The 23554-nt window shown below is 39.9% G+C and overlaps 2 pseudogenes; one reads left to right on the plus strand and one right to left on the minus strand.

Annotated features, from left to right (window-relative positions):
* The window catches only part of LOC134383417 (procollagen galactosyltransferase 2-like), a 306240-nt pseudogene that overhangs the window by 60104 nt on the left and 222582 nt on the right, over positions 1–23554 (plus strand).
* LOC134383418 (protein prenyltransferase alpha subunit repeat-containing protein 1-like) lies at positions 3921–4702 on the minus strand (annotated as a pseudogene).

A 23554-nucleotide genomic window follows, 5' to 3' on the forward strand; every position in this document is an offset into this window, starting at 1 on the left:
AGGGATCATAGTGAAAAGTTTGCAAACCTTGTTCTTTTATTCATCATGTCTTGGTCATTATTATATAAAAATAGTTAAGGAGCTTTGTTTTTTTAACTGCAAAGTATACATTGTATGGCTATATCATAATTATTTAACCAGTCCTCTACTGATGGATATGTAGGTTATTTCCAATTGTAACCATAGCAACTTCTTTCTTTAAAAATTTTTTTATTGAATCAAAATTGATTATACATATTTTTGGGGTTCAACATTGAGATATGTTGATCAAATAAATATTACTAGCATATATATTGTTACACATCGTAGTTATTCCTTATGCCCCTTGTTTAAAATCTCCCTCTCCCTCTCACTCCCCCCTCCCCCCTCTAAGTACCTTAGATTTCTTCTCTCCTTCTGAAAGAGTAGTGGTTACTGTGTTGATCTGTTGCCTAGATGATCTGTCCAATGCTGAGAGGTGTGATCAGGTCCTCCAATATTATCACAGAGCAGATGCTGCTTCTGTCACTCTGGAATGGGCTTTGTGGAGAGAGACATCCTCTTCTTTTCTTTATCTCCACTGGTGACTCTCCTTGTGTCAGTGCACTCCAGTGGCTGGCGGACCATTTGCATGGTGGTTGTGGCATCTAGCTGCTTTCGTGGCAGCCATGGTTATTGTGGTGGCTGTGGTGGGCCACCCACATGGAGGTGATGTTTTTGGCATGCTCCTTGGTGCTGGCAGTGTGCCTTGTTGTGGGGAGTGTCTGGTCCCTGGCTCCACACCCCAGGTCCCCAGGTGGGTCCCCAGGCACTGGCGTGGTGTGTGTAGTTGTGGGAGGGGAGCCTGGTCCCTGGCTCCAGTCCCCAGGTGGGCCCCAAGGTGCTGACGTGGTGTGCTTGGTTGTGGGAGGGGGGGGTCCAGTCCTCTTCTCCATGCCTTAGGTCCCTGGGTAGGCCGTGTGGTGCTGGTGCAGTGTGTGTGGTAGTGGGAGGGGGATCCGGTCCCCTTCTCCATGCCTCGGGTCCCTGGGCAGGTCCTGAGGCACTGGCGAGGTGTGCCTGGTTTTGGGCAGGGGTTCTGGTCCCCAGCTGCATGCCCTGGGCCCCTGGGCAGGCCCCAAGGTGCTGGTGGTGTGAGTGGCTGTGGGCAGGGGTCCTGTCCTTGGCTCCATGCCTCATTTCTCCTGGTGGGCCCCAAAGCACTAATGGTGTGCCTGGGCTGGAACGAATTTTTTGTCCTTTGCTTACTTCTAAAACGGGGAAACTTCCTGTGGGATCCAGTACTTGAGCTGTGTGGTTGAGTTAAATTGTTGCTTTGCTGCTGTTTCCCTAGGGAAGGCTTTTCGTGCAGCTCAGGGTTTTATGGGTGACCTTACAGGTACTTCAGGCTCTCCAGAGACTTGGTGCACCTGGGTTGTATAGAAACTCTGATCTGGGCCCGAGTTTTCTAATCAAACTGCACCCCATGCAATTCTGCATTCCCGACCAGTCTCCTCTGAGTGTTCCTGTGCTGATTAGGGGGCGGATTGGCTGTCCTTGCTGTGTCCCAGTGTTCTTCCAGTGGGCCCGTCTTCCCTGCTGCCCACACTCCAAACTCTTCGCATGGGATGGGCCCTGCGCTGGTCCCTTGTGTTGACTCACCAGCCTCTGAATGGCTCCCCTTTTTTAGCTGTTCTGACTCTTCGCTCAGAGAGGGGTCCACAGGAACCCTATTAGTGATCTTGCTGTCCTGGGGGCCACCAAGGCCCTCTTCTCCCCTTCCACCTCCAAGTAACTCCATCTGAAGGACACAGCTGCAGCTTCTGCTGGCTCTTGCTCCATGCACTCAGCAGCTCCAGCATTAAAACAGCTGCGGCCCAAAACTCTCGGAGCAGCTTTTTCTTTCTCTCTTCATGGTTTCTCCCACCTTCATGAACTCCATAGGTCTCTCCTCCTCTTCCCCTGAGCTGCAGTGGCACTAGCTTGGCTGATGTTACCTTTATTTCATTGTAAATTGGTTGATTTGTTGGACAGAGAGATGCTGGGGACCATCTATTCCACCATCTTGACCAGAAACTCAACCATAGCAACTTCTTAGTTGGCTCTATTTCCAAGTCATCCTACATACCATACTGTGAAATCAATGTACCTAAAATACAAATGAAATAGTTTCATTTCTCTATTAAAAGGACTCCAGTGGCTCTCCAGTACCTACAAAACAAAGTTCAAATATCTGACACTTTTATTTAAAAGATTCCATTAACTGAGCATCCATATTTTCTGCTTCTTCCCAAAAGAAAATCTGCTTCATCCAGAATGTCCTTATATTTTCAACCCTCGAACTGTTGCCCATGCAGTTCCTGGAAGGCCCTTTTCTTCTTTGTAACCAGCTCTTTTCCTAAATCATACCCACTACAGAAAGCTACTCCTCGTCATTCCAGGTATAAAGGTCTACCTTCCTCTCAACAATTGTAGTGCTTATTTTCTACATCATTCTTTTTGATACAACAATATGCTTAAGTAACATTATTAGTCAACTGTGCAATTTATGCATATTTCTAAATAAATGACAGGTTCTCTGGCAGGGGCTAGAGTATACAAACACTTTATATTTCCCCCCAGTGCTGTATTATTGGCAGGCACTAAATTAATACTTGTTGGATGAACAAATGAGTGAATAAGAACAAGTATAAATGTAATGTATTTAATGCTAACTATTTTTTTTTTAATAAAGAGAAATGTATGTGGAAAGAAGAAACACAGACCATTTACAAAGGGGGCAATATAATAAGAAAGTAAACATTATTGTACCTGGCCCTTTCCCCACCCCTGCCTCACCAACCTGAAAAACTCAGCCCTTGTTATTGAAAACATAAGATACAGCTATAATGTGGATACTTTGGTACCTTACCCCTGCCTGATAAATTCAGTATCAAAATGTTTTGTTTAGTTTTTAGAACAAAGATTGAAGAACTAATCTTCAAAACTATTTTAAATAGTCACGTCACAAAAATTTGGGGGTTTATCCAGTGCATCCTGAATAGCTTAAATTTTTAAAAAGAAAGATTTTTATGGATACATTTGTGTGTATATTTCTGTCATTTTTCATGAGTGAATTTAGAAGGAAAAAAATAACAATAACTAAAAATGGCATTCCAAGGTTTTAGGAAAAAAACCTGATTTTCTAAGAGCTAAGTTGAGTGTTTTGGCATATACCAAATTTGAGATAAAAACAATGTATCAAAACTAGTAAGAAAAAAATTTTCCAGTATTGCAATTATATAAACTCTTAGTATTTTTTTTTTAAATAACCATTTTAAAAGTGGAATATATTGAAGCATTTTTTCATATAAATTCCAGTACTTCTGACTTTGGTTATGGTAGTCTATAACTTGAGTAGAACAGAGAAAGAGAACTTTCTCTTTCTCCTAAATCCATCACTATAGTCTTAAACATCCACATGCAGTGTTTTCACATCCACATGCAGGTTTGTATTTTCACATATCCATCCATCTAGCCATTTGATTTTCAAAACAACAATTATATAAGTCATTCTGCCTTTGTATTAATGTTCTTAAGCTGAACTGCTACATAAATTTTTAAGTTTATAAAGAATTTGTCTATATAGCAATTGCACTGAGGTGGGTTGAGGTGTGTGTTAACCAATTAGCAGAACCAAATGAGAAGAAGCCTCATGTATAGTATATAAAATGAGAAGTTAAAAAGAAAAAAATTTAAGACTCAGTGTTTAGCAGGAGGAAACCATACAATTATTTTATCCCCAAAGGAATGCCAGTTCTTAACAAAATAAAGACAACAAAAAGTTCACTACGAACTTTTAACCTAAAGGTGAAGAACATACAGTTAGCCAATAACAGCAAACAGTTCATGCAACTATGTAAGTAAGAGAGGAAAGCAATATTGCACTGAAGGGGGAACCCTGGAGGGCTGATCCACCTCTTTCACTGACTCAAAGTAACCAGCCATTTCCTGTATGCATTGGCAAACCTGGCTTGCTCCATATTCCGGCAAGTGGACAACACTTGATCAATGAACCTGTGCTCCATTTCTAGGCCTAGGGAGTCTGGAGCTGGGGTCCGGTTCAGGCGTTTGGTTTCCTGGGAATAGCCTTGCTTGCTAGAGTCATTCAGTCCATCCACCTCCATTGCCTGAGACAGTTGGGGGCTTGCTGGAATGAAGTGCAAGTCATTCAAAGTCCCCCCAGGGCTGTCTCCAGGTGTCAACTGGGTCATGCTATGAGGAAACCTACCATTTAAGTGATGCTGAAGGTAGAAAACATGCCGCCGATGACACCAAAGAGTTTCGTGTCCTGGGTAGGAATCAATAAGGTCAGTGCTGAATTCAATTTCTTCTTCTAGAAGATGGGGAAGATTTATCCTTGGTTTCTCTGTCGAAGCTGCTGCTACTTCATCTTTTGGAGGAACTAGGGCAGGCTCACTTTTCAAAGGGTTTTGCTCCAATACAGAACTGTCTATCACAGTTTGGCTAATCAAAGACTTTTTAACAAAAACTGGCGGTAGTGAAATCCACTGTGGTCTGAAACATGCATGGATGCCCAATGTTTAGTAGAAGATAGTTCATCAAGAAGAATCTGTGAGTCCATGTTTCTGGACTCTTCGGAAACTTAGTTAAGGCCAGTTTTCCCAGATGTAAGTCCTTAATTGGATTTAAAGTGCCAGCAAGGATCAGCTCTTTCCTTCCTAAAAGTCTCCTTTGCTGATTCTTCCTCATCTGGCAAACGCTAGAACAGTGCTCACGTTCCATGCAGTGGTAAAGTCTGGGTTTAGAAGCAGCAGGGTGCATGTGACATCAACAACTCATCTCCGTTCAGCCACTGCTTTCTCGTTCTGTACAAAAGGAGCTTGTTGTGGACATATGGTAAAAGGAACTTGACACACCAGCTCTCCACACCAAGTTTGTTTTCAACCAGGACTATGGGACTCCGGTTATACCGAGCTTCAGGACATGGGATCAGGCCAATTTCATCTATGTGCGGGTTCCTCCTGAAGGCGTTGGTGATGTCCTTCACCACCCGCTGCACCAGCACCGCCACCTCCTCGCTCGTCTCGGCCGTGTTGGCGGCGGCCGCGGCGGCTCGGGCGCGCCTCCGGGAGGGCCGAGCCGCCGGCGGGAGTTCCGCAGGGAGCGCGCGCGTGTGCGCCGGTTGGGCCGCGCCCCCGCCGCCGCCTAGTGCTTACTATTGTAAATGTTTCCAAGACCCCTATAACTCCACATTAAGAAATTACAGAACTACCATGAATGAGTTGCCAGAATTTCTGCCCAGGATAAGTAATTTATTGAAAGCCAAATCTGCACTATAATAATGATAAATGACATCCCAGAACACATTTCTATTCCTCTAGTCTCTCTCTCTAAATGTAATAGTGCAAGCATGTGGTCATTATAAGAAAAATTTAGCAATGAAGTTTGAACACTGTAAAAGATTTTAAACACCCCTTGGGAGTTCCTGATAATGGAATTCGGCCAATTAAAATGGCACAGAAAGATTTCGTGCCTTGCATCCTGGTAACGTTCTCTGTACCCAGGTTTTGACTAAATATATTATATGCCAAGGTCGGTGTGAAAAATAATAAGGAAGGCCTTTCTCTCTTTTTTGGCAGGATATTTAGAAAAACAGAAATTCCACTGATTTTTGTTGAAGCAATAATTGGAGAAGGCATTCCAGAGAATTCCTGTACATAGTTTTATCAACCTTATTTGTATAGTTAAAGACTCGTTGTTTTGGTGATTTTTCATTCACTAAAACAAACACATTGCCAATGCAGGTACGAGAACTTCAAGGGGTGGCCAGTTTGGGGCTCCTGTGACAGCACCAGTGAGTGACCATACCAGCTGGGGGCTTTCAGAAGGGTTCTGGAGGATGGACCGACCCACTTGCCTTTGTGGGCATGCAGGGGTCCGGGCCTGGCTGTGTTGTGGATGTTGCTGTAGATACCAGTGACTTTATGTATCTGCCCCATGGCCTCGCTTTACCTGAGATAGGTCAACGGGTTAGGCTGTATGGAATTACTTACTGAGATTCTACGGAGTAAGTCAAATCTTTGTTCTTCCTGGGAGACTTGTGGTTTTACATATGACCTTTCCAAATTTATCTGATGGCGGGATGTATAAAAAAGTGTCTAGGGACATGAGCTTTCAGGCTAAACTTCCTGAATTCAAATCTTGATTGTATAACACAGGGTGAATGACTTAACTGCTCCACACCAATATCCTCATCTGTAAAAGTGGGAGAACAGTAGTACTTACCTCATAGGGATCTTGTTAGAACCCATTAAAATATTTCCTGTAAAGATTCTTATGTTATATAGTGAGCAGCAAGTTACCTAATCTCTTACTGCTCCAGATTCCTTATCTGCAATATGGGATGTTGATAACAATAATAGTATCTACTTCCTTGGGTTGATAGAGGATTAAATGAGTTAGTACACAGAGACATCTAGGACAGAGCCTGGTACTTGTAGGCACTCAATAATTAAAAGCTATTATTATTGTTATTATTCTTTTAGGTCTCATCCTGATGAAATTGGACCAAAGCATTGGCCAAGCTCCCGGTTTGCCCATGTGATGAAATTACGACAGGCAGCCCTTTGAACTGCGAGGGAAAGATGGTCAGACTACATCCTGGTAAAAACAGATGTTTCATTTCTTGACAGCTGTTATCTAGAATGTGTCCAAATCCGTTGTCCAAAAACCAGGGCCATGGGAACAATCAAAACAACCTTGTACTTAGGCACAACCTCCTCCAGTTTTTAATACAGACTAAAAGGGAAATTTTAGTAATTTGATGTGAGGATGCCTGGATTTCATCACAGACCTGCTTCTGACATGCATTTCTAGAGAGTGAGCCAAGATGATCCTGAATTATTTGGTCTCTGTCATATCACAGGCATAAGAAACTCTGAAACGTTTTAGTTCATGAGGAATCCTGTTGGTAAAGCAATATAAATTGTCTTAATCACTTTTTGGAAGAATTTTGGGGATATGAGAAATAATTATATAAAAAGAGATTCAGTTGAACAGCTCTGAACCTCCCTTCCCTTTTGCTCCCGAGTGATTTAAGGAGTGACATCTCTTGCTTGGCCTCCTGGTTGCTCCCAATTATGCTGGGTCTCATGGGGAATTTCACCCATAAAGAGGATCCATCACTTCCCTTAGAACTTCCACAGTGGTCCAGAAAAATGCTGGACTTGATGATTAGGAATCGATGTTATATTTTGTTCTTGTCCTAGATGAAGCTGTCACAGTTGGAAAGGCAGACAGCTTCCTAACAAGGAGCTCTGCAGTCTTCTTTTCCCTTTTGAAAATTGACTGACTTTCTTCTCCATAAGTTCATGGGAACTAAGTTCTTCATCTGTGGCCCCCCAAATTTTTTTGGCAAATGTTTTCCAGTATGAAACTAGAAATAACACCAATAAAACATAGCCAATATTGTTTCACTACATTTATGGACATCTGCTCCCTGTCGATAGACTCTGGTTCATAAAGGAATACATTTAACCTGTGTCTGCCCCGGCCCCTCAAGCACAACAAAAATCAGCTCAATAATTTATCACACACTTTCTTTTTTTTTTTTTTGACTTATGTACTAGGCTGTATATTTTTGGAAATACATTTTTATGTGTTAAAATTTTGTCTTTGAAGCTGCTGCTTCCTTTTCGGGGGAAACAAGAAAAAAACGATCCAACAGTACTCACTGAGTCATATACTACAGACAGTAAAGTGCAAGAGATAATTGGGGAGACATAGAATAACATAACTACCATGTCGTAACATATACTGCTGAATAGCTGGCATTTATGGCTACTGACATAGTCCAAATTTAATTTATTTCCTAGAGGAATCAAGATGAAAAGATTGATTACCCTGATGCTCTCAAAAATTTATTTTGGGAATTCAAATGGTTTGAGAAATTTTTTTCATGCTATGGCTAATGCTGTTGTTATAAACATAACTTCAACCAATGCTTTTCCTCAAAGTAGCTCCATTTATTCTTAGATACAGGAGATAGACTCATTTACCAAGGCTGTCTTCCATTTTCCATGTTATTTTGCTGCAAAATGTATCAGGCACACTTTCAACACAAATAATTTCATAGGAGTTTTCAAATTGTACTGACAGTGTTTAACACTGCATAGCTGTTTCAACGTCATTGAAGTGTACTAATGCTGGACCACAAAATTTTGGGGTTCATAAGAATGAATGCTTCTGATAATTTATTTATTTTCATTGTAGTAAAACATAACTAAAATCTATCATTTCAGCTATTTTTAAGCCTACAGTTCAGTGTGCTTTTTTTTTCTTTTCTTTTTTTATTATTCATACATGTGGGGTACAACATTGATTTTCAATAATTGTGTTCAATGTGTGGTGGTTAGATCAGTATAGTTAGCTTATTCATCATTACAATACACAATCATTCTTTGTGTCTGTTGACCAATTCCCCATTCTTTTATATGCTAGAATTTGTTGTTGCACTGTCTCTACAAATAAATCATTATTAATGTGGACTTCTGCTAAAATGGGAAATAGTTTCACTGGTTACCGTGGGTTGATATAATGCACTTTAAATTAAAATTCTACTTGTAACATTAAAATAGCATGGATGGACCTGTTTGGGGACATTCTGGCACTACTGTATAAAACCTAAATAGGTCTGCCCATCTGTCCCTAGAGTGGGCACTCAGTAAGTATTTTTGAATGAATCTTTAAGGACTTGAGAGCCATTAACATCCTGTACTTAAACTACAGCCAAGGCATAGGTTGGGTCCTGGTTGAGTTTGTGTCCAGTCCGGCAATACCAATCCATTGCTTGGTGCTTTGAGCAAAGTTGAACATGTGGAAATTAGACTAGATATATTTTGACTGAATTAAAACTATCCAGCTGAATTGAGTTTCAATAAAGAAGATCGAGATAGCTGGTTCCATATGTCATGAGCAAGCTTCTGCGATCCTTCAGAAGTGTTGGGTTTTTCTTGAACCCATTACTGAAAAGTACGTTTTCACCTGATATTATCTTTTTCCTTTCCTAGTTCATAGATGTCGACAATTTCCTGACTAATCCACAGACCCTCAGTCTAATGATTGCAGAAAACAAAACCATTGTGGCCCCCATGCTGGAGTCTCGGGGATTGTATTCTAATTTCTGGTGCGGAATCACACCTCAGGCAAGTCTTTTGGCTAATGAATTAAGGCTATGGGTTTTAAAAAGGTAACACTGTGTCGATAGTGGCCCCATTCATCTTTTTCTCATTTACTCCCTTGAAACATGCATGTCGTTGTGTTACTAGAGCAAGCATTTTCAGAAAAGGCCATAAATCCAGGTTCAATGCCACAACCCAATGGGTTCTTCTGTATTAATTATGAAGAATATATTCTAAAGAGCTTAGCCTTAGAGCTTCAAATTAATCAATGTTTTGTATTCTCCCCCAATCCCCGATTCAGGGAATTAAAAAAAAATTACATGAGTTTTCTTTGTCATTAGAAAATTAACGTAAGAACACTATAGAAAAACTTAGAAATGGAAAAAAGTAAAAAAAAAAAAAAAAAGAAAAAAGAAAAAAAAATTATCCCCACCACTATAACAGCACTACAGATAGAAGCTTGCATGTTTTTAATAATTACATTATCATCAAGTGGCTATACTGCAGTTTACTCAGCCTTTCTTTTAGTTTGAACAATGTTTGAGTGGCTTGCAATTTTTTACTATTATAATGACCATTATGATTAATATAACTTTTTCTGTATTTAAGATTATTTCCTTAGGGTAGTTTCTTAGAAGTGGAATGACTGAGTCAAAGAGTATAAATGTTTTGATGATACTTTGCTATGTTGCCAAATTTATTTCTAAAGAGTTATAATAATTAAAACTATCATGGCAGCTTATAGTTACAAAATTCAAGTTAAAAACAAATTTCGAATTTTCCTCATTTCTCTATTGCATAATAAAATCTTCAAAATCTAGAGGCCTGTTGCAGTGAATGCTTATGGCTGGTTATATTTTTATTCTTTAATGAATTAGAGAGGTAAATTAAACCAATCAATGTAATATGCATTCATGTAGGATAAAGATGGGTTAAGAGAAAAATGATATATTAAGTGATATATTTGTTCTCATGGCCGGAGGGCTCAATTTTGAGTCTCTCTTTTATATTTGGTCTGGTTTTGGTTGAGGAATGAGGCCGGTGGTATTCTGATAAATGTTTCATAACTGGCTCTCTCTGGGGGCTGATTCACAGCATTTACCAATTGTTATCGTGTAAATTCTCCCACCACGCAAACAACTTAAATGTTGTTTAAGCTAAGGGAAAGGTTATGTAAAATGCAGTATAACTACTTGATGATATAGTTAGTAAAAATATGAAAAGCTGTTATCTGAGATGTTGTTAGAGTAGGAGGGATTAACATGATTTTTGTTTTTACAGATTTTAAGCTACCAACATGTCAACTGCTTTGCAAAATTCCTGAAAATTTAATAATCAGCAGTTCCAGTAAACCACTGGATGAAGCAGTCCTCTTTTGTTATCACTTTGAGGGAGGCAATAGGTTCATATTTATAAAGGCCATTCAGTTCCTTGGGAGAAAACGTTATATGAGGTTAGTTTAAATTCATTTACTCTCAGTGAATAGTCTGCAGTGTTCCACGAGGCAGAATCACTCAAGGGTTTCTTTTAATGAATTATGCTTTGACTCCAGTAATGAGGATGGGTTATCCTAGTGACTGACCATAACCTCCAAGTTTCTGTTATCTCCTTACTTGCTTTAATCATTAAAAGCAAATAGGAGAAATGTGCTCACTTGTTTTGCACAATAAAACTAAATTCTGAGCAACTTAGGGGCAATTCTAATATTCCTCCCTCTTTTTTTTTTTTTTTTTCGCTTTCCCCCATTCTAGTCAGGTTTCAACTAGGGCAGGAACAGAAATGGCCAATAACTTCATAAGCTCAAGGCAGGCCCTGTTTTCCAGAGCCCATAAACACCTCCAAAACAAAATGACCTTGATGTTGTCTGACCAATGAACAGGAATTATTAGCAATAAGATTTAACTTATGTGGAAAAAGAGACACACTCATTGCCTCTGTCTCTCTGCAGGAGGCATATTAATTCTCTTTCTCTCTCTCTCTTTCTCTGTTTCCTTCTCTCCCACTCCCACCTCCAGGATATTCAATGATTCATCATCATCATGAATTTTCCAAGCTTCTCATTCTGAGAATATTGTTCTTAAGTAGACTAGAACTTTACATTTGACATGAGTCCTTAGGCAGTCCTTTAAAGAACCAGTGTTCCTTTTCTCCCCTGGGTGAATGCTCATGAGCTGAAGTGTTAAGAGAATCCACAGAGGATGTTAAACGATCCTTAAGTTAAGGGCTAATTGAAAATTATAGTAAAAATAATACTTCTTATAATGAATTACAGTTTCCAAAGTATCTTTGCACACCTTACCACACGTACTTCATTCTACAGCCCTATGAGACAGACTTAGCAACTGTTATCTCATTTTTCAGGAGAAGAAACTCAGGCTCAAAGAGGTTAAGCATGGGCTAAGATCAAACAGCTAAAAGATGGTTGAGATGACAATAAGACACACATCTTCTGATCATTGTACCTTATCACGTGGTCAGTGTTAGGGTTAGCTCGTCTAGAACACTCCTTAAACACTGTAGAACATGTCAGAGAAGTAGACAAGGAGCCTGTCATCACCTAGAAAATTTTTGGAAATCCTTTCAAAGCTTTGACATACTTTCACAAGCTGTAGTTTATTGAGATACATCTTTGTCTCTTCTGGAACAGATTTTAGCGTTGAACATGGTCAAGTTATAGTAGGTGCCCCTGGGGCGTAAGTTCCTCCACTAGACTCTACACTTGATGAGGGCTAAGTCTGGGGCTGTCTTATTTGCTGATCAGCTTGAATTATATGAGGGTGCTTCTAAACGTTCATGAAAAAATAGAATTAAAAGACAATACGAATCTTTCCATGACCTTTTTGAAGACCCCTTATGGTAGGTACTCATTAGACGTTGGTTGAGTGAACAGTTTAGTTTGGAGGGAAAATAAGCTAGATAATGCCAAAGCTGTTCAGACTCAGTGTGTTTAAAACTACAAAGTAAGGGAATTTGTTGTCCTGTGTGCTCGTGCAGAAGGAAGTTTCAAAAGACAAATCCCTCCAAAATGTGGAGCGGTCACATCTCCACCAGAATATTGAATAAGTGACTACATCGAAAGAAGGCCCTTATTTGTATGTCTAAGTGATGCATGTTTAACTAAAAATATTAGCCATTGTGTAATTTTAATACTAGCTAATATTTGTTGATGCCTTCTTGATGCTGGCACTATGCTAAGCACTTTGCAGGTTTTACCTCACTTAATTTTTGCAGAAAACCCCATGGAGTAGACAGTGCCATCATCCCTGGTTTAGAGATGAGGAAAAAGCACCGCAAGGTTGGCCACTGTCCCCCAGACAATGAGCAGCTGAGCTGGGATCCAAACGCAGGCAGTCTAACACTAGAACCCGGGTTCTTCACTGCTCTGCCCCACCACCTCTTAACACTCAGACTCCACATTCAATCATAAGTCAACATAAAATACACTGTTATGGAATTACTAAATCAAGATATATGCTGAAATCCAAATTATTTCTGATATCAAGATCCCCTTAGTATTGTTTTATACGTAGACAGTATTTCTTGAGCTGATTCAGAAATTCTTAGGCCAAGATAGGAGGAGTGAAGGTGACTTTGTCCGGGAGCTTCTGTTTAACTGGTGATGACTTAAATGGAATCAGCCTAGCAGATGACTGGGAAAGAGGAAGGCTTCAGATCAGAGCACAGCCCACCTATTTGCTCTTTTACAGGGCTTCTATAAACGGACCCCAGACTACGTTCAGATTAGAGAGTGGAAGCGGACGGGCTGCTTCCCTGTGCCCATGGTCCACTCCACCTTCCTAAGCGACCTCAGGAAGGAGGCCTCTGACAAGCTGACCTTCCACCCCCCACACCAGGACTACACCTGGACCTTTGATGACATCATCGTCTTTGCCTTCTCCAGCAGGCAAGCAGGTACCATTTGTGTTTGGGTGTACTGCCACCATGGAAACACTGCAAATGACCAGCTCCTTTGTTTTGTGCCTTTTATTAAAAAACACTCCTATTTCAGGAAACAAGCAAACAAACAAAAAAAACACTTTCTTTCCAGGTAGTGTCAGAGGCAGTTAATTGTCTGCAGTAGCCATGCCAGCATCCTCTATGTGGCTGTCCCTGTGAGCACCAGTCACCCAGAGCCAGGACTGCCCTCACCTAGAAATCCACTTTCTTTTAGGGCAGAGTTGGAAGGAGGATGATGTTGGGAGTCTGGGAAGGTGACTGGTTCCCTATGGTGCTACTGCATTGCTGTTATTATAGTAGTCCCTTTATTAAGTAGGGAACTGTGACAGAGGCCCAGAACAACACTCACAAAGCCCCCAGACTTTAAAAATGGAAGCTTATTTCTTCTCACAAAAGCCTGAGCTGCTATGCTGGCTCTGTTTCACAGCGTTTTCAGAGTCCCAGGCTTCTTCTAGGTTGCTTCTCCGTTCTCTCTGAGGCAGTGCCCTTAATTGTAGGACCCAGGACATCTCACCACCCTGGACGCATTCCAGCCACCAGGGCAGAAAAAGAAAGGGGGGACGCTCTTCATCCTTTCAAGGGTACAATCCAGAAGTTGAGCACAGCACGTCCATGCACATCCTGTCCGCCAGGACTTACTCAGAGACAACACCCAGCTCTAAGGGAGGCTCAAAATATCGTTTTTATTCCGTGCAGTCACGAGCCCAATTCCCTCACTCTACAAGGAGGAGAGACCAGATATGGGAAGGTGACCAACAGTCTCTACCTCAGTCCCCTTGAAAGGAGAGGCAAAGCCAGACTGAAGTCTTTTGTGAACCACTAAGAAAGTATTTCCTGTGGGTCTGCAGGCTTTCTGAAAAAGACAAGTCAAAAGGAAAGAAAGTAATTTCATTTCACCCTACGCCTGCTGTCAGGGAGGACGTAATTCACAAAAGCAGTTCAACAGGAAGATGCACAGCATTACCAAAGCAAACTTTTATTAGGGTAGTGCAGACTTTCCTGACAGAAGTCGTTCCCATTATCAGTGCACTAGATATGTGCCACTTGATCACTTGCAAAAATGGGTCTAGAAACCGAGAAGATGGTGAATAAGCTCACTGTGGCCATAAATCAGGGTGAAAGAGATCGTGCGGACACCCAGGCAGCTGGGTGACCTGCTGGCAGATGAGAATGTTAGTACAAATTCAAGCTACAACTCACACATCAGGCCATCCTAAAGCCATAGGTGTCCCACCCGTCAGTTGTAGATTTGGTAGGAATGAGAATATTTGGTAGACATGCATGAAGCCGATTTTTCCCCCTGGCTGCAAGAGCAGTCAGACCCTTCTGCCACGTGTAGGCATTTTTAGGCTTTGTGTCAGGGCAAAAGCAATCCTCAGGTGGACTGGACGTTTTCACAGAGGTTCTTGTGTCAGTGTCAATGGAAGCAGCCTCTCTCAGCTTGGTGTGTGATTTGCTCTGACTCCTCCAGGACGGAAAGCAGAGTCAGGGCCTTCTCATCCCTTGTCCCTTTGCTTCAGAGCTTGGAGTAAGATGTTCCAAGAAAGTGAGATACTAGCAATTACAGTGATGGTCATTGCCTAACATAGTCCTTTCTTATAGCCATTGCCCAAGGCATTATTGTGACCCTGTGTACTAAATTATTATGCTATGTTTTTTAAAACCAATACCTGGATTTGGGGCTGGAAGACTGACACAGGGTGGGTAGGGATTTTTCAGCTCTGCCCTTCTCTTGGCCTGTTCACTAGGACTTTATGTTTTATCGGTCAGACTTCCCAAGGGCCTTTCTGGAACATTGAAAGCAGGTACAGAGGCCCAACGCTGTTTGGTGATTCATTTGAGGAGAGGAGAGGTAGAAAAGGAAGGAGAGAGGATCCATCCACAATTCTTCACTTTTGTGCCTAGCATTGTGTTAGACTGTGTATTGGTTGGGAAGTGAAGATCTTTACACGTGAAAACATAGCTAATAGTTAGGAAGCAGTGAAAGCTGAGGGCCAGATCAGTGGCACAGACGGTGAACGGGGTGGGAGTCAAGGCAGGAAAGAATCACTGTCATCTGGGGGAAAAGAAACATATTTCCTGACAGTTGTGTGGTTCGAAGGTCATATTTTATTTATATTGAAGTATTTTGGGGAGAAACATGAATGAATGTGGGGGTCACATGCAGCCCATGGAGAGCCCTAGGCTCTTCCTTTCTTAGGCCCAGAGCAAAGCTCTTCCTCTCTCCCTTGAAAGAGTCCTGATGGAAGATGATTTGTATTATTTTGTTCTCACTCTTCTGACACTCCCTAGCTGCGCATCATCCATTGGAGCATCATTTTTTAAAGGTCCACAAGGAAATAAAGGGTTTCCATGTCCCAGGAAGGACCATCTAACCACAAACCTTGGTCCTAAATCTTCTACCGCAGACTCCAGCCCTTGCTACATGTGCGCGATGGGTGAGGGGCAATTCAAAAGTGCTGGTGAGCTGGGCCTGGCTGCCCATCAGCCCCAGAAGAGAACATGTGGGCATGGGCCAGTCTCTGTGTCTGGAATGGGGCCAGGGTCAAGAGTTCACCTCCCGTGTGGCCAGTGATCTGGGCTCTGTGTCATGGCTACAGGAACCATCCCCGGCCCCAGCCAGTCGTCTTCCACATGTCTTCTGTGAGTCAAAAGAGGCAGGGTTGTGGGTGACGGGTAGGCAGATCTGCCTCATGGACACCACTGGTAGTGATCAAAAGTGCCTCCCATGAGCAGATGGCAGTCCCTCTTGACTAATTGTCCCAAGACAGCTTCCAAATTCTGGGTGGCATTGCCAATTAGGGACAAAGATTTGGCACTAATTACTTACTGCATGACCTCGGACAAATCGCAACCTCCTCTGAGTCTGATTTTTCGTCACCAAGGATAGAGATAATTATATCAATCTGCAGTGTTAAGGCACTATGTGAGTACCAGCAAATGTCTTTGTAAGAAAAGCAAAGTCCTTCAAAGTGTGGTGTAATTTGCCTTTCTTTTTTGAAGGGAAAATTGTTTTCCCCAGAAGAAGCTTTTACTGAGAGTACCAGATTCCTTCATAGACTTTATTTAGTTATCAACGTAATTCCTTTTTAATTTTATTTATTTGTATCCAATTATTCATGCATATAGTTAAAAGAGTGCAAATAGTCACCCAAGGTTTATTTAAAAATGAGTTCTCTGCACATTACCCCCGCACCGTTTCTCTCTTCCAGAAGACAACCGATTTTACCTCTTTAAGCGATAACAATAGTATAATATTCACATTCATAGTTCTAGATAACATGCTTGTCCTGCTCCTTCCTGACTCTCACTGTGGGCGTATCTGTGGGTGCTCCACGGCAGAAGGTAAGGAGTGAGACTTCTCTCCACCCTCTGCCGTGCACGGGCAAGCACGCTGTTCTCATGCTTTGTCCTCTCAACGTAACTGAAGATAGGCCAGTGGTCAGTGTTCTTGTTGCTATAATCACGTGCACCCGATTCCAAGCTGAGCCATTTATAGACTATGGTTAGTTTCCCTTTATCTAATTATTATTATTATTATATTTTATTTTTTTAATATTATTTTACTTATTAATTATTTCTCATCTAATCCCCTTGTTTTATTTATTTATTTTTATTAGTATTTTTATTATTTTTTAAATTTTATTTTGTCAATATACAATGTGGTTGATTATTGCTCACCATCACCAGAACCTCCCGCCCTCCCCTCTCTCCCCACTCCGCCCCACCAATCTCCCCTCTGTTTGCTTGTCGTATCAACTTCAAATAATTGTGGTTGTTATATCTTCTTCCCCCCCCCAGTTTTTTTTGCTTTTGTGTGTGTGTGTGTGTGTGTGTGTGAATTATATACTAATTTTTATCTCCCACAAATAAGTGAGAACATGTGGTATTTCGCTTTCTGTGCCTGACTTGTTTCACTGAATATAATTCTCTCAAGGTCCATCCATGTTGTTGCAAATGGCAGTATTTCATTCGTTTTTATAGCTGAGTAGTATTCCATTGTGTAGATGTACCACATTTTCCGTATCCACTCATCTGATGATGGGCATTTGGGCTGGTTCCAACTCTTGGCTATTGTAAAGAGTGCTGCGGTGAACATTGGGGAACAGGTATACCTTCGATGTGATGATTTCTATTCCTCTGGGTATATTCCCAGCAGTGGGATAGCTGGGTCATATGGTAGATCTATCTGCAATTGTTTGAGGAACCTCCATACCATTTTCCATAGAGGCTGCACCATTTTGCAGTCCCACCAACAATGTATGAGAGTTCCTTTTTCTCCGCAGCCTCGCCAGCATTTATCGTTGAGAGTCTTTTGGATTTTAGCCATCCTAACTGGGGTGAGATGGTATCTCAGTGTGGTTTTGATTTGCATTTCCTGGATGCTGAGTGATGTTGAGCATTTTTTCATATGTCTGTTGGCCATTTGTATATCTTCCTTAGAGAAATGCCTACTTAGCTCTTTTGCCCATTTTTTAATTGGGTTGCTTGTTTTCTTCTTGTAAAGTTGTTTGAGTTCCTTATATATTCTGGATATTAATCCTTTGTCAGATGTATATTTCGCAAATATTTTCTCCCACTCTGTTGGTTGTCTTTTAACTCTGTTAGTTGTTTCTTTTGCTGTGCAGAAGCTTTTTAGTTTGATAGAATCCCATTTGTTTATTTTTCCTTTGGTTGCCCGTGCTTTTGGGGTCATATTCATGAAGTCTGTGTCCAGTCCTATTTCCTGAAGTGTTTCTCCTGTGTTTTCTTTAAGAAGTTTTATTGTTTCAGGGTGTATATTTAAATCCTTAATCCATTTTGAGTTGATTTTAGTATATGGTGAGAGGTATGGGTCTAGTTTCATTCTCCTGCATATGGATATCCAGTTATCCCAGCACCATTTGCTGAAGAGGCAGTCCCTTCCCCAGTGAATAGGCTTGGTGCCTTTGTCAAAGATCAGATGGCAGTAAGTGTGTGGGTTGATTTCTGGATTCTCTATTCTATTCCATTGATTAGTGTGTCTGTTTTTATGCCAGTACCATACTGTTTTGATTATTATAGCTTTGTAGTATAGTTTAAAGTCAGGTAGTGTTATGCCTCCAGCTTTATTTTTTTTTGCTCAGTATTGCTTTGGCTATGCGGTCTTTTATTATTCCATATAAATGTCTGGATAGTTCTTTCCATTTCTGAGAAAAATGTCTTTGGAATTTTGATGGGGATTGCATTAAATTTGTATATCACTTTGAGTAGTATGGACATTTTCACTATGTTGATTCTTCCAATCCAAGAGCATGGGATATCTTTCCATCTTCTTGTATCCTCTCTAATTTCTCTCAGCAGTGGTTTGTAGTTCTCACTATAGAGATTTTTCACCTCCTTGGTTAACTCAATTGCTAAGTATTTTATTTTTTTGGTGGCTATTATAAATGGGCAGGCTTTCTTGATTTCTGATTCTGCATGTTCACTATTGGAGAAAAGAAATGCTACTGATTTTTGTGTGTTGATTTTGTATCCTGCTACTGTGCTGAAATCATTTATCAATTCCCACAAGTTTTTTGTAGAGGTTTTAGGCTGTTCGATATATAGGATCATGTCATCTGCAAACAGGGACAGTTTGACTTCATCTTTTCCAAACTGGATGCCCTTTATTTCCTTCTCTTCTCTGATTGCTCTGGCTAGTACTTCCAACACTATGTTGAATAGGAGTGGTGAGAGTGGGCATCCTTGTCTAGTTCCTGTTCCTAAAGGAAAAGCTTTCAGCTTTTCCCCATTCAGGATGATATTGGCAGTGGGTTTGTCATATATGGCTTTAATTATGTTGAGATACTTTCCCTCTATACCTAACTTATAGAGGGTCTTTGTCATGAATGAGTGCTGAACTTTATCAGATGCTTTTTCAGCATCTATAGAGATGATCATATGGTCCTTGTGTTTGACTTTATTAACATGGTGTATCACATTTATTGATTTGCGTATGTTGAACCAACCTTGCATCCCTGGGATGAATCCCACTTGATCGTGGTGAATAATTTTACGTATGTGTTGCTGTATTCTGTTTGCTAGTATTTTAGTGAGGATTTTTGCTTCTATATTCATCAAGGATATTGGCCTGTAGTTTTCTTTTTTGGTTATATCGTTACCTGGTTTTGGTATCAGGATGATGTTTGCTTCATAGAATGAGTTTGGGAGATTTGCGTCTGTTTCAATCTTTTGGAACAGTTTGTAAAGAATCGGTGTCAATTCCTCTTTGAATGTTTGGTAAAATTCTGCTGTGAATCCATCTGGTGCTGGGCTTTTCTTTGTTGGGAGCCTTCTGATACCAGCTTCAATCTCCTTTATTGTTATTGGTCTGTTCAAATTTTCTGCGTCTTCATGGTTGAGTTTTGGGAGCTTGTGTGTGTCCAGAAATTTATCCATTTCCTTCAGATTTTCAAACTTCCTGTGTTCCTAGCTGTCTGGTTGAGCACACATGATTTAAAAGTCTTGGAGTTTGCCAGCTGGGGCTATGAAGACCAGTCATGAATATGAGAGGACTGTGGCATATTTCTGGTATTGTCACACTGCAGATTCTTCATGGGACTTGAAATGCAGACTCTCTTTTGCCCTTTTATGAACTTATTTTGGAAGTTTCAAGTCTGTTGGTTGACTCCAAATCCATGCCTACTTAGGAAAGAAATAAAACCAAGGAGAAACTTGGAGAATTTTAAATTTCCTTTGTTTTTTCATTTTTTGTTCTATGTATGCCTAGATTTAGCTTTAATAATCTGCCAGCCTTACAGGATTTTCCTGTTTGCTTTTATTTCAAATATGGATTTCATTCCTCATTTTCTCATTATTTCCTGTAGGTAGGTTACAGTGCTCCATTCTTCTCTCCGGAATGGGAATTCCTTGCCTCCTTTTGATCCCTTCATGCCTTTAGTGTTCATTTCAGGCCATGAGTTTGCTTTTACTTCAGAGAGAAAAAATCAACTTCCTCTAGGCTAAAGAATGGCCCAGTGTTTTTATTAGCCCCAATTTTATATTTTAGTTTTTTAATAAAGAAGCATTTTTGCTTCTGAAACAATGACTTGTTGAATTTCGGTGTCAAATTCAGCATCGTGCACAGGTCAGTCTCCTTTTCCTCAGTTGTCACTGAGAAGTACGTTCTCTCATTGGTCAGCCTTGTCTCTCTCTTGGATCCTCAGGCATCCAGATGTACCTCTGCAACAGAGACCACTATGGCTACCTGCCCATCCCCCTGAAGCCCCATCAGACGCTGCAGGAAGACATGGAGAACCTCATCCACGTGCAGATAGAAGCAATGAGTGCCCCAGGAGCCAGGTGATGGCTCTTGTTCCATTGCCACAGTGAACATACCAGCCACTTCTCTCCTCTTCCAGGACTGGAATCTCATGGCCATCAGTCCGCCATGGCTGAATATACAGCTATTCATTTGTCAGTTCATTCTTTTTTTTTTTTTTTTTTTTTTTTTAGTTTATTTATTTATTTATTTTTTATTTTAATTTTATTTTGTCGAAATACATTGTAGGTGATTATGGAGCTTCCATGGAGTACTGGCCTCCTGAGGTAGTCTAAGAATAGAAAGGTTCTGTAGTCAGAGAAGTGCTGCATACTCCTTTTGTGAATTCAGCATGTATTGATATATTAAATATCCAGGATCTGCAGAAAAGAAAGTTAATCTGGTTTAATTGAGCATTTTCCAAAGCTACTTCATAGGGGGAATACCTTTTCTCTTTCCTTTTTCTTCTTATACTAGTGCTTTGAGGACATATAATAGGAAACTTTGGTGGGGAGGCAGGATTAAATAATAATTGTTTGGGAATCTTAAACTATTTTTGAATGAGAATGCTGGGTCAGGTCAGATCAAAGTACCCTTTGGAATAAATAGTTAAATTTCAGTTTCCTTGGGCTTCAAGTTTCAGCAGAAAGGAAGCAAGAAAAAGTGTTTTTTCTGGCTTTAATTAAGTAGCAATTTAGCCAAATGGTTTCAGTAATGAATTTTACTTAATTAAAATGTATCCATTGTTTATTATTTTAATTAAATTATTATTATTATTTTTTTAAAGATGACCGGTAAGGGGATCTTAACCCTTGGCTTGGTGTTGTCAGCACCATGCTCAACCAGTAAGCTAACCGGCCATCCCTATATAGGATCCGAACCCAGGGCCTTGGTATTCTCAGCGCCACACCTCTCCCGAGTGAACCCATGGGCTGGCCCAAAATGTATCCATTGTTTAAATAAAAATTTATACCTGATGTTTTCTAAAATGTAAATTTCTAAGTACAAGAAAACTGACATAGAAGCCAGAACACTTAAACATCAATGAAACTTGCATTAAAGTAGGTATACGCAGAGAAGTATGCTCATGTTCTAACATAAACCTGGTTTCTTTCTAAAATTGTTAAATATGGGAACTACTGAATTGTAAGGTGAGGAAGAATTATTAAATTTTGGAAATAACATTATTGTTCATTTAAACAAGCATTAAGATGCAGTATTGAAATAGTTTTGTGAGATCTGTAAGATATTAACCAGTTGAGGGTTTTTTTGGTGAATTTAGATTTTAATCTGTGAATATATTTTCTCTTTTTTCCTCTTGTTGTTCAGTCATGTCATAAAGTGAAGTGTTGATGACCTTTATAGTTTGTGGCAGTCTTTAAAAAAGGGAAGTATAAGGGTTTATGGTAGAGTAATAGCATTTCACTTGGAAGGCCCAAATATTTTTGTTCAAAGAAAAAACCTGTAATTCGGAGATTTTAAAGCTGGAATGGATCTTAGAGATCAATTTCATTCTTCAGTATATATGTAAATGAAGTTCATTTACAAAGTGTTTGCAGCACTTTTAAAGGTTAGAAATTGCTGGTTTCAGGAATGGTTTTTGTGACAGAAAGACCTATAGATTTAACTTATATTATTATCAAGTAAGAGTATCTGTAGGCCTGATCCCCTCTAAGGAGAGTTATGTTCTGACTGATAATTTGTGTAATATGACTATCTTCTGATGTGAATAGACTTAATTATTTTAAATTCTATTTCATCACTTGAAATATCTACCCAGGGTATTCTTAACTTTTCCTCTAAATAAGAATAAAATTAAGCATCTAATGTACAGAGTAATGTTATCATTAAACTGATGTTAAGCCAAAGACAAGAGGTTCTTCTGGGTTCATGGTAGTCTCCATTAGCAATTTTCAACAGGCCAAATTTAGATCTGGGACCAACGGAATGTGTATTTGCGTAAGGGTTTTCACTGTCCATGTAATACAAAATATAAATACTTTAAAATCTTGTTAGTGTAGGATGTTCATTTCCCCCATTTCCTTAGAGTTGGGTTATTTGCCTTAGAATAATGAGTTAAAAGTCTAAGATAGAGATAAAAGAAAGTGAGAAAGCCACTTGTCTTCCAAATACTCAGTTCAGATTCTCTGCCATTGCTAGACTAATATTTAGAGATGTGTTTGTGTTGATGTTCTCTACAGATTGTATTTTATACGCTATGATAGGCTTTGCCTAAATTTTGAAGGGTGATTAGTTGAGAAGAGGTGTCTGAAGACACTTTGTTGTTTTTTTATAAATCTTGAATAAAAGAAAACATGAAAAGGGGAAGTGAGTAGAGAGATAAATGGATCCCATAAGAGAATGATAGTAATTAGGGAAGATGAAAGTTAAGATCTGAGGTAGAAAATCGTAGGTCTGTTTTTAGGTTATAGGAAAATTGATTTATTTTACACGGTGGTAAGGGGAATGAGTCTTATTTTTCACATTTCATTTTCAGCCACATGAAACTTGATTTTCATTCGATTTCTTTAATTGAAATGTATTAACTAAATATCACAGGTTATATCATAGTAGCATTGCTGTTTTGTTACATGGTACTGCAGATGTGTCTCAAGTTGTTGAGCGGCCTTGAACATTAAAATATTAGTTACTTTGTGGATGTTTAAAGGCAGATGGCTTGGATCCTGAGAAGGGTGAAAGAGTGGAAGTATTGGAGCAAGTAGTGATAATTAAGAGGATCCTCAAGTGAAAGTCTTTGATTTTGTGAATTGAGAGTCTCTTTGATTGTTAATGTTATTGTTATTAAATAACATACACATGTCCTGACTATAAACATGAACTAGAAAAAGGTAACGTGTCTTAAATTTTTAAAATGCTACCCAGAAAGAGAAGTACTTTGTTAGAAGCCAGAATATGTACATATACATATATAAAAATATACAACTGAAATGAAAGTTTCATGAAGTAGTTTTTGTCTGTACGAGTTTTTACATGATCTAGTACTTTTCTGTTATATTTCATTTTTAAAAATGCTGATTGTGACTAATAATATTGATTTAATGGGTTGTGACTTGCACAGTTTAAGCAAAACTGATGTTGACTCTTTCTATGATTTAGCGTTCAACAAACTTTTTTAAACATCCGGTATTTTGCTGGGTGCTGTGATACAAAGATGAGTAAGATATATTCTAGTCCT

The sequence above is a fragment of the Cynocephalus volans genome, chromosome 8 (assembly GCF_027409185.1).
Source record: "Cynocephalus volans isolate mCynVol1 chromosome 8, mCynVol1.pri, whole genome shotgun sequence".
NCBI lineage: Eukaryota > Metazoa > Chordata > Mammalia > Dermoptera > Cynocephalidae > Cynocephalus > Cynocephalus volans.